Raw genomic sequence first — 9,236 nt, 5'->3', positions numbered from 1 at the left:
CACAAGCTTCCCTCCAGACACTAGGCATTTTTGTTTCCCAGTTTTAACAGCATCAGCAGAAGCAGAGGCAGTAAACTGTTGGAACTCATCGTATGTAGTTGCAATGCCAAAACGATGCAGTTCTGTGATTAACTTCTTACTCTGCAGTAAGTTTGTAATTGCAAGTTGAAGTTGCGTTGGTGACTTGCTAATGTGGCTCGTTATTACAGAAGCCACAAAGGCTGATGGCAAATCGGGAACTTTTGATTCTTCAAGGAGTTGGAGTAGAGTTGAACTGACACCAGTGTTAATGTTATCTTTGTTAAGTCTCACATTGTACACAGATTTATCTGGTTTTGCAGTTTCTTTCACAATATCAGTAGCAATTTTCTTAAGGTAATTACTGTCATCATTTGCGGCTACAATATTTATGGCACATGTTTTTCTGAAAACGAGCAAACTAGCAACACCAGGTGATGACAATACAATTAATGGATCACCAAAATGGTCACAAACTAAACTAATCAGAGTTTTACGACAAAGACTACTACCACCATACTCCTGATACATATCTAGCAATTCTACACTATTCCATATGTGCTGTTCATCAAGCAACATACTGTTGATGACTCCTTTAAATGCTGCATCCACTTCCCCACCAGGATTTGCTGTGGTTAAAAGATCAATGTACTTTGAGTGCATGAATAGTGCTTTGCAGTCATGGTGGTACCGCGCATCTGCTGCATGAAGATCAGCGATTGCCGCAGATATTCTAATGCGCACTTGGTTGGACCACTCATCATTTCGGATGTCACACACAGAAAGGATGACATCCTTAAATGTTTTCTGGTTGGGACGATCCACAGTCCTCACAACTGAGTATCTTCTCCATCTATCTGCATGCTTAGGGTCACGTTCTGCACAACACTCGACACAAAATAAGCAGTCTGTGATGAAAGAGAATATTTTCTTTTCCGAACGACGTGTACGTTTCTGTGCTGGTTCACCTACTGCTGCTTCTTTAAGTTTCTTCTTTTTAAATCGTTCAATATGTGTCATTGATGTGTATGTAGACACACATGATCTGTGACAATGTATTGTTAAGTGTGATCTGCTGTCAACTGTTCGTGTAAACGTTTGTGTAGATCATCTCCACGTATCTGACTTGCAGCGATTATGGACTTTACACGAGCTGGACCTACAGTACTGACATCTTCTTCTCGACTGCAATTAAATATACAATGTTCAGCCTCTTGTGTACTCATTACTTCATCAGAGGGTGGTACTCATGGCATCCTATTGGAAATTATATCTGTAAAGGAAACAAACATGCCACATCTGTTAAATGCTCACCGTTTGACATCAAACAAATATTACTTAATATGGCTTCCAGAATCCATGATGGTGAATTATTTTACAGTTACTAAACATGAACCAGTACCTTAGTCAGTGAAACAAGTTGCTATTTAAAAAAAATTCCATCAAAATCCGTTAACTGAACGTGAAGTTACACATTATATGTAAATCCAAGATGGCCGCCGCTTTGAAGCTTAATAACTCAAATTGCCCAAAGGTTACAAAGTGGCATCAATTGGATTTGAAATCTATACTATAAATAGTCTCCATAAATGCAATAAAATGCTTTGCACACCAAAATTCCAGGTAGCATGTAAAAATAGCAAACTTCCCCCGGACTAACAGCAATTTACGATTGTCCTGTCCGTCCATGGTCCCTGTATTCTAGTAAACTGGTATCATACAGGTTTGGATTCTTACACACTTCGTTAATGAGAAGTTCGTCTTCTATTGAAGAAAGGGGAATTTTTACCTCAACAAAGCAGAAACGCAATGCGCAAAAAGATAAATAAAATTCATCTCGGGCGGATTGGAAACGGATCACCCGTGCGAACGCTGAAAACTGTCCGTTTCACTCGCTTCGCTACGTCATCTTGTGTGCGCCTTCCGCGCGAGTTTGTTCGACGGATTTTTGTTTTCGTTTGGAGGTCGGCGAGAGAAGTATGAATCAACCTTAACGGCTTTAACTAGGCCACTCACGTGGACATATAGATCGGACTTTAAACTTTTAGACCTTCGTTCAAAAGTTTATGTCGAAATTACTTCTTCTTTTTTAAAAATATTATTAAATAGTCCGATCCTCTCTTCTTTCTCTCATTTATTTTTGGACTGTCCTTCTAAAATGCTCCGAATTATATAAATATTCGACCAATAAGTCAATTATTTTTATTTTTGGCTTGTAACTTCTTCTTTTTTCTTTTCTTTTTTAAATTCTATTAACTTTTTCACTAATTGCTATTTTCAACAATACCCCTGCCCCCACACCCCCCATCCCGAGTCAGGCCACCGATCTTATCTAATTTCTTTTTGACCACTGATCTATTTAGCGACCAAATTTAATGAGTAGAATTTTCTTTTTTTAATTATATTAATTAGAGATGCGCATCAAAATTTTAAAGGCTAACTATTTAATTTTTGGATGTAAATTTCAAAATTGTCCGCTTAATTTCATTTCTGTCCCGGGACAAGCCCCTGGCTATCCAGAGACAGGCCCCGGGACGGACATGCTCGAAACTCTAGTGGTATATGAGCATGTAAAAATTATTCGCACTCACTCGCAATACTTGCCTTGCCACGAGCGCCTTGCCTCGGGCGCTGGCAACCCACGCTACACCACTGTTAGCTAGTGACAAGTAAAAATTATTTCACGAAGGATATATATTTGATAATAACTGGTACCGAGTTTGTTGAAGCAAAATCAAATTTACTAATTAATAATAAAATCTAAATTGTTTAAAAACATAATTTAACTACCTCAATTATAGTGCTATTTTAAAATCAATTTAAATGTTCGTGTTAGTGCACGTGATTATCATTTTCATTTATTTATCATGTTTATCCGGATTTTGGATGAAAATATTTGATTTCGGTGCGACACGGAATTCCTCAAACGAATTTGTATTTCCGGTCTTATGGTTTCGTAATAGGCCGAGTAGTTCCGAATGAGTTATTTTTAGGAGAAACCCCCGAAGTTGATAATCAGCTGATCAGGTCAGGGTTAACTATAGACTGCCGCCCCTGATCAACTATAAAAAACCCAAAAACTGATGTCGAATCAGTATGTACTTGTGTTCTTATCATGTCCACACGCGGATATCCTACATGAAAGTCCGCGTTTTGACTGCACCCATTGGATACCAATGATTATGATGAAATGTTGAGACAACTGAGTTGGTTGTGTGATCAGTTATTTATAGACATTTATTCCTGTGGCACAAAGAAAGCTTGACGCTAGCTTTACTCATGGTATGTAGCCATATCCGACTAATTATTACTAGTTACTCTAATAGACTGACTTAATTACTACTACTACTAGTAATAATAATTATTATTATACAATATTACTGTATAACAGTATATGGTTAAGTGTTATAGCTGGTTATAGCTGGTTAAGTGTTACCAAAAAAGTAAAAAAACTAAATCGGTCGTAACCTTGCACCAGTTACTCTTTAAAGGGCAGCTGGCTGTCGCCAAGTTACAGGAACTGTATTCTTGAATATTCATAATCTATTTAATAATTATGGAACATTTGTTGGTCTGGGATCGATCCCTGTTGGTGATATATTAAAGACTGTGGTATGTGCTATTCTGTCTGTGGGATGGTGCATATAAACATAACATAAGAGATGTGAGGTCTGGGGTAACTGCCCCCGCCCCATGCCCCCGCCCCATGCCCCCTGCACTAAGGAAGGAATTGTTTTATTTAACGATGCACACAACACATTTTATTTTCGGTTATATGGCATCGGACATATTGTTAAGGACCACACAGATTTTGAGAGAGGAAACCTGCTGTTGCCACTTCATGGGCTACTCTTTTCGATTAACAGCAAGGGATCTTTTATACCTGATGTACCATTCCACAGACAGGATAACACATACCACGGTCTTTGATATACCAGTCGTGGTACACTGGCTGGAGCGAGAAATAGCCCAATGGGCCCACCAACGGGGATCGATCCCAGACCGACCACGCATCAAACGAACACTTTACCACTGGGCTATGTCCCATCCTTCCCCCTGCACGAGGGGCGAGACGTAGCCCAGTGGTAAAGCGCTAGCTAGTGCATTCAGGTCAAAACGATGGAGATATATGGTCAAAATGAGCTGGCCTGAAAACCTTTCACCATGCATCTATCATTCTACCCACAATATTTGTTGTAATCCATGTCAAAATATGTAGTGATCAGGGAACATTTTGTTCAGTATTGTCGTGATTCACTACATAAGTTTCAGAGATCGCTACACAATTTTAAAACATTAAACAGTACTCAGTAGTTGTTAATAAATTTTTATTTGACTAGAAATATCGCTAATCAAGATTTTGAAACAAAATGTTCCCTGGTGATTCGGTTGTAACCCTATATATATACACACACACACATATAGCTATTTGGTTATACAAATAAATATCCAGATTACGACATTTTTGTTTAATTTGATTTTTTTTATCTTGCCCCCCCCCCCCCAAAAAAAAATGGGAGCCTATACATTGTATGTATATATATATATACTACTCAAAAGAATTTAAGGGTCAAAAATTTATAACCAAATAAGTTTCAGAGTGTATTAGATTGATGATGTAAACTACACTAAATTTTTTATTTATTGTTCCATATTTACAAAAAACCACAAATAAACGTCACTGTATACAAGAAAGTCACATGACATGCTGTCAAAGTTGAAGGTTGTCAAACATGGATTTTACACATTAGAACATTCGTTTAATAGTGTGTGAATCCACCCCTGGCGCGAATACACTCGACACATCGTTGCCTCATGCTGTTGATCAGACGTCTGAAGAACTCTTGGGGAATGGCCTGCCACTCTGCCATAAGAAGTTGACCCAGATCATGAAGGTTGGCCGGAGGGGCATGGTTATCCCGAACTCTCCTGCCTAATTCGTCCCAGGCGTGCTCTATTGGGGCCAAGTCAGGCGAATATGCTGGCCAATCCATCCTGGCGATACCTTGTTGTCTGAGAAAGTCCGTTACTACCCTGGCGCGGTGGGGTCTGGCATTGTCATCCTGCAGAACTGCCCCGCCACCAATCTGCTGAAGGCCTGGGAGAACCAACGGCCGGATAATCTCATTCAGATAGCGGATTCCATTCAGATTGCCATCCACCACATAGAGGGGGGTCCTGTGGTGGATAGCGATGCCGCCCTACACCATGACGCTGCCACGACCGAACCGGTGACGTTGTCTAACGTTAACGTCAGTGAAGCGCTCCCCAGGACGTCTGTAGACACGAACCCGACCGTCGTTGAACTGGAGACTAAACCTGGACTCATCAGTGAACATCACTTGACCCCACTGAACACGTTACCACCGCAGATGAAGCGTGCACCAGTGATGTCTGGCCGTTCTGTGACGTGGTAGGAGTGGTGGTCGAACAGCCTGGCGACGGCAGCGTAGATTATTGGCTCTCAGACGATTGCGTATGGTTTGATCAGACACTTGAGTTCCAGTCGCAGTCCGCAGATTGTCACGTAATCGGCGTGCAGTGGTTGTGCGTTGACGTAGAGCCATATTGGTGATGTAGCGGTCCTCTCTATTTGAAATGCTTCGGGGTCTTCCCGAACGTGGACGATTTCGAACAGAATTCGTTGCTTGGTACCGTTGCCACAGTCGGCCAACGACACTCTGACTGACACCAAGTCTCAGAGCAACATTTCTTTGCGTATTGCCATCCTGAAGTCAAGCAATAGCCCTTCCTCGATCTTCGATAGTCAGTTGACGTCGTACCATTGTCGAATTTGGAGTGTGCACCATACACGAACGCAAGCTCCAATTATACGGAAATTCAGCATTGGGAACATGGAATACACATGCAAAGCGTGCAAATGAAGCGCTTTGTGAAAAAGCAAGTTATGGGCACTTAGCAGACCTTTCGCTTTCGCCCTAATTTACGTGCAAATGTAAGCATGTTTTCGCCATTAGAACTAGTCGACAGTGTCAATGACAGTGGATTTTAATTCATTTATGGGTTGCTTAGACCCACTTTCGTCAAAATGGAACAATCCCATGCGTGACATTATGGTCTAGCTAATATAATTGACATTCAGAAAATAATGTCGAAAATATCGTCTGACCCTTAAATTCTTTTGAGTAGTATATAAAAGATCCCTTGCTGCTAGTTGGAAAGAGTAGTTCATTGAGTGGGTTTCTCCATTATATCTGTGTGGTCTGTAACGTATATCCAGTGTCGTATAGCCATAATAAAACTGTTGAGTTTGTCATTAAATAAAACATTTCTTCATTTTATCATCCTTTGTCAACTGCATTTTGTATTAAAGCACATGTACAAGGTAGAAGTATCACAGGATTAAGATATGGCTGGAAATATATACATGGCTGAAGTTTTTATATACTGTGTGTTGAAAAATAACTTTTGTGTGGTTTGAGTGACAGTCCTCTACATTGTAACCAATTTGGTCACATATATGTGACCATTTTTTTCTTTGGCAACTAAAACATTTTCATACTATCTCAGGGCTGTAGCTAGCGGGGGCAAGGCGGGGGACAGAAAAAAAATCTGAAAAACATTGAAACTTAAAGAAACTTAATCTTCTTAACCATTTAAGAAGTTTTAGACTATTAACTACTCGGTTGCCCCCCACCCCCCAACAAAATATTCTAGCTACGACCCTGTATCTATGTAAAAAAAAATAGATGTATGTTCTTGATGGAAAAGTAAACATAGAGGGCTGAATGAGTCAGTTAGGTTACAGCAGGAATTTTTTCAAAGGTTGTTCTAGTTACGTAGTGTACAAACAGTAGTGATCATTGTGCAAACTGCATTCACAGCAAACCTGCTCAGTGAACCATCTGGCCATGGGTTTTTTTTTCTCAGCTTACTTTATCTAGTATAAATTACTATAATACAAAATGATGAGCAAGTACCTGTCTTAAAAGGCCACCTTTTGATGGTCCATTACATGGGTATTTGCATAAAGTTGTAGACCCTTGTTTCAATGTCTGAAAATTAACACTAAGTTTGGTAACACATTTGGATAAAAGTACCATAGAGCAAAACAAGAGTGAAACTGGGAAATACCCATAAAAATAGACCAGAGCTTGATTCCATAACTGTTACTTCTCAGAGGTACGCGGAGCGGATGATTTTGCCATGCTCATATACAACGAAGGTTTTGAGCATGTCTGTCCCAGGTCCCGTCTCTGGATAGCCAGGGGCCTGACCCAGGACAGATCAGAGGTACGCATGTTTTTAAAATATAAAAAAAAATGCCTTTTGGGGTATTAGAAACACCAGGATGACCAGAAACACTTTGAATGTACGGAAATGGTATATTCTGATAATCCAAACAATAAAATCTAAGCCATGTCTGATTTCAAATATCAAAAATGGCTCTAAAAGTGCAAAATATATCATAGTGTTTAAAAACTAGTGTATGCCACTTTAACACACGTGTGACTGACTGTATGTGATTCTTTAAATTGTCACATGTCCAATATGTGCTACATCAACATATAGTCACACCTCTGGCATGTGGCAAGGCATACAAAAATGTGGTAACAGGCCGAATGGAAAACATTTTGTTCAATATCTCATGGCGATTTGCTATGTAAGTTTCAGACATTTCTACACAATTCTAAAATATTAACTAGTACATTGCATGTACATGTAGTTACTAATTAATTTTTAGTCTAAATTTTATTTAAAGTTTAAATAATTTTTTTCAAATAAACTGTTTGCTACAACATGTGTGTGAGTAGGCAGCACGGCTATGAGCTACAATTTAACAAACTAAATCAAATAATCCCATTTCGTTTTGGTGAACCATTCCAAATTACTGGTAGGTTCTGGGTTCAGATCCCAGTCGAGGCATGGGATTTTTAATCCAGATACCGACTCCAAACCCTGAGTGAGTGCTCCACAAGGCTCAATGCATAGGTGTAAACCACTTGCATCGACCAGTGATCCATAACTGGTTCAACAAAGGCCATGGTTTGTGTTATCCTGCCTGTCGGAAGCGCAAATAAAAGATCCCTTGCTGCCTGTAGTAAAAGAGTAGCCTATGTGGCGACAGCAGGTTTTCTCTAAAAAAACCAGTATCAGAATGACCATATGTTTGACGTCCAATAGCCGATGATAAAATAAAAATCAATGTGCTCTAGTGGCGTCGTTAAATAAAAAAACCCAACAACAAACAAAACCATTCCAAATTATGCACCAAAGTACCTCTGGAAAATTGCACAATGTTTTATATTTTGGACTTAATCCTACAAGACATTAAAAATTCAATAGCACCACCCTGGTCAGCCTGTTGGTGCTCTCTTGCACTTGCCAGCATGGGCGGTCCCCCCTCCCATCCACCCCAACCCTTTCTCGTTCTGCACGGAGGAGCCGGCATGGGCCAACACCTGCACCCATGACAGGTGTGCGCTACAACAGCTTGCTCTGAATGTGCAGTTAAGCCCTCTGACCTAACCCTGTCACTGACTAATACCAAGATAACCTATCTGTGATAAGATGTGCTCCCTTTTATTTGGTACAACTAATAGCAGCTTGTACAGGTATGTCGAAATATTTTTCATATGTCTTTTTTTTTTCTGTCTTTTTCTTCTCTTTTTTTCCATATGTACGTAAAGACAATCATTTAAAAACTTTAAGACAATAATTTGTGTTTGTGTAAAATAAGTATTGTTTAACCTAGTTATATAAACTATTAGACAATATTTTATTTTGTGTAAAATAAGTATTGTTTAACCTACATAAACTGTTATTATCCGCATAGTTCAAGATATTCAGGGAAATATAACCAGTATGACATAATGATTTCACGTGCACAACGAATAACTACTTTTGGGAAGCAGCATCATAACTTAATGCAATTTCCCCAGTCTTAGCTCTGTGTAAACGCTTACCAAAATGACATCGTTTCATCATCTCCTTTTAGTTTGAAATGTTTGAAACATTTTGACATGGTCCTATCATGAATAATATAAATAAAGAAATTATTACACTCGCATGTGAATCAGACTGATTTTATGAAACTATTGTTGTTCAATAAATTTCTGTAAAGTGCAAAATTAGTTGTCTTTTATTATTGCAATATCAGATGAATTTGCAGCTGTTGTTCCAGAGGTAGGATCTAGATTAGTTAGTAGAACACTTTAGTTGAAAGATCAAACCCCTTAGTGGTCCCATTCTCAGAC

General features: G+C 39.2%; 1 protein-coding gene across 2 annotated transcripts in view; it reads left to right on the top strand.

The window, feature by feature from the left end:
• The first annotated feature begins 3,016 nt into the window (after positions 1-3,016).
• LOC121369274 (protein ZINC INDUCED FACILITATOR-LIKE 1-like) overlaps positions 3,017-9,236 on the top strand; it is a 31,712-nt gene continuing 25,492 nt past the window's right edge. For both annotated transcript variants that reach the window (XM_041494239.1, XM_041494238.1), the window contains exon 1: positions 3,017-3,300. The gene's annotated coding sequence lies outside the window, so the exon portion shown is untranslated. The remainder of the gene's footprint in view (positions 3,301-9,236) is intronic.

Source organism: Gigantopelta aegis, chromosome 3 (genome assembly GCF_016097555.1).
Source record: "Gigantopelta aegis isolate Gae_Host chromosome 3, Gae_host_genome, whole genome shotgun sequence".
Lineage (NCBI taxonomy): Eukaryota > Metazoa > Mollusca > Gastropoda > Neomphalida > Peltospiridae > Gigantopelta > Gigantopelta aegis.
Note: the sequence above shows the minus strand (reverse complement) of the source record. Positions and strands in the feature narration are given on the sequence as shown.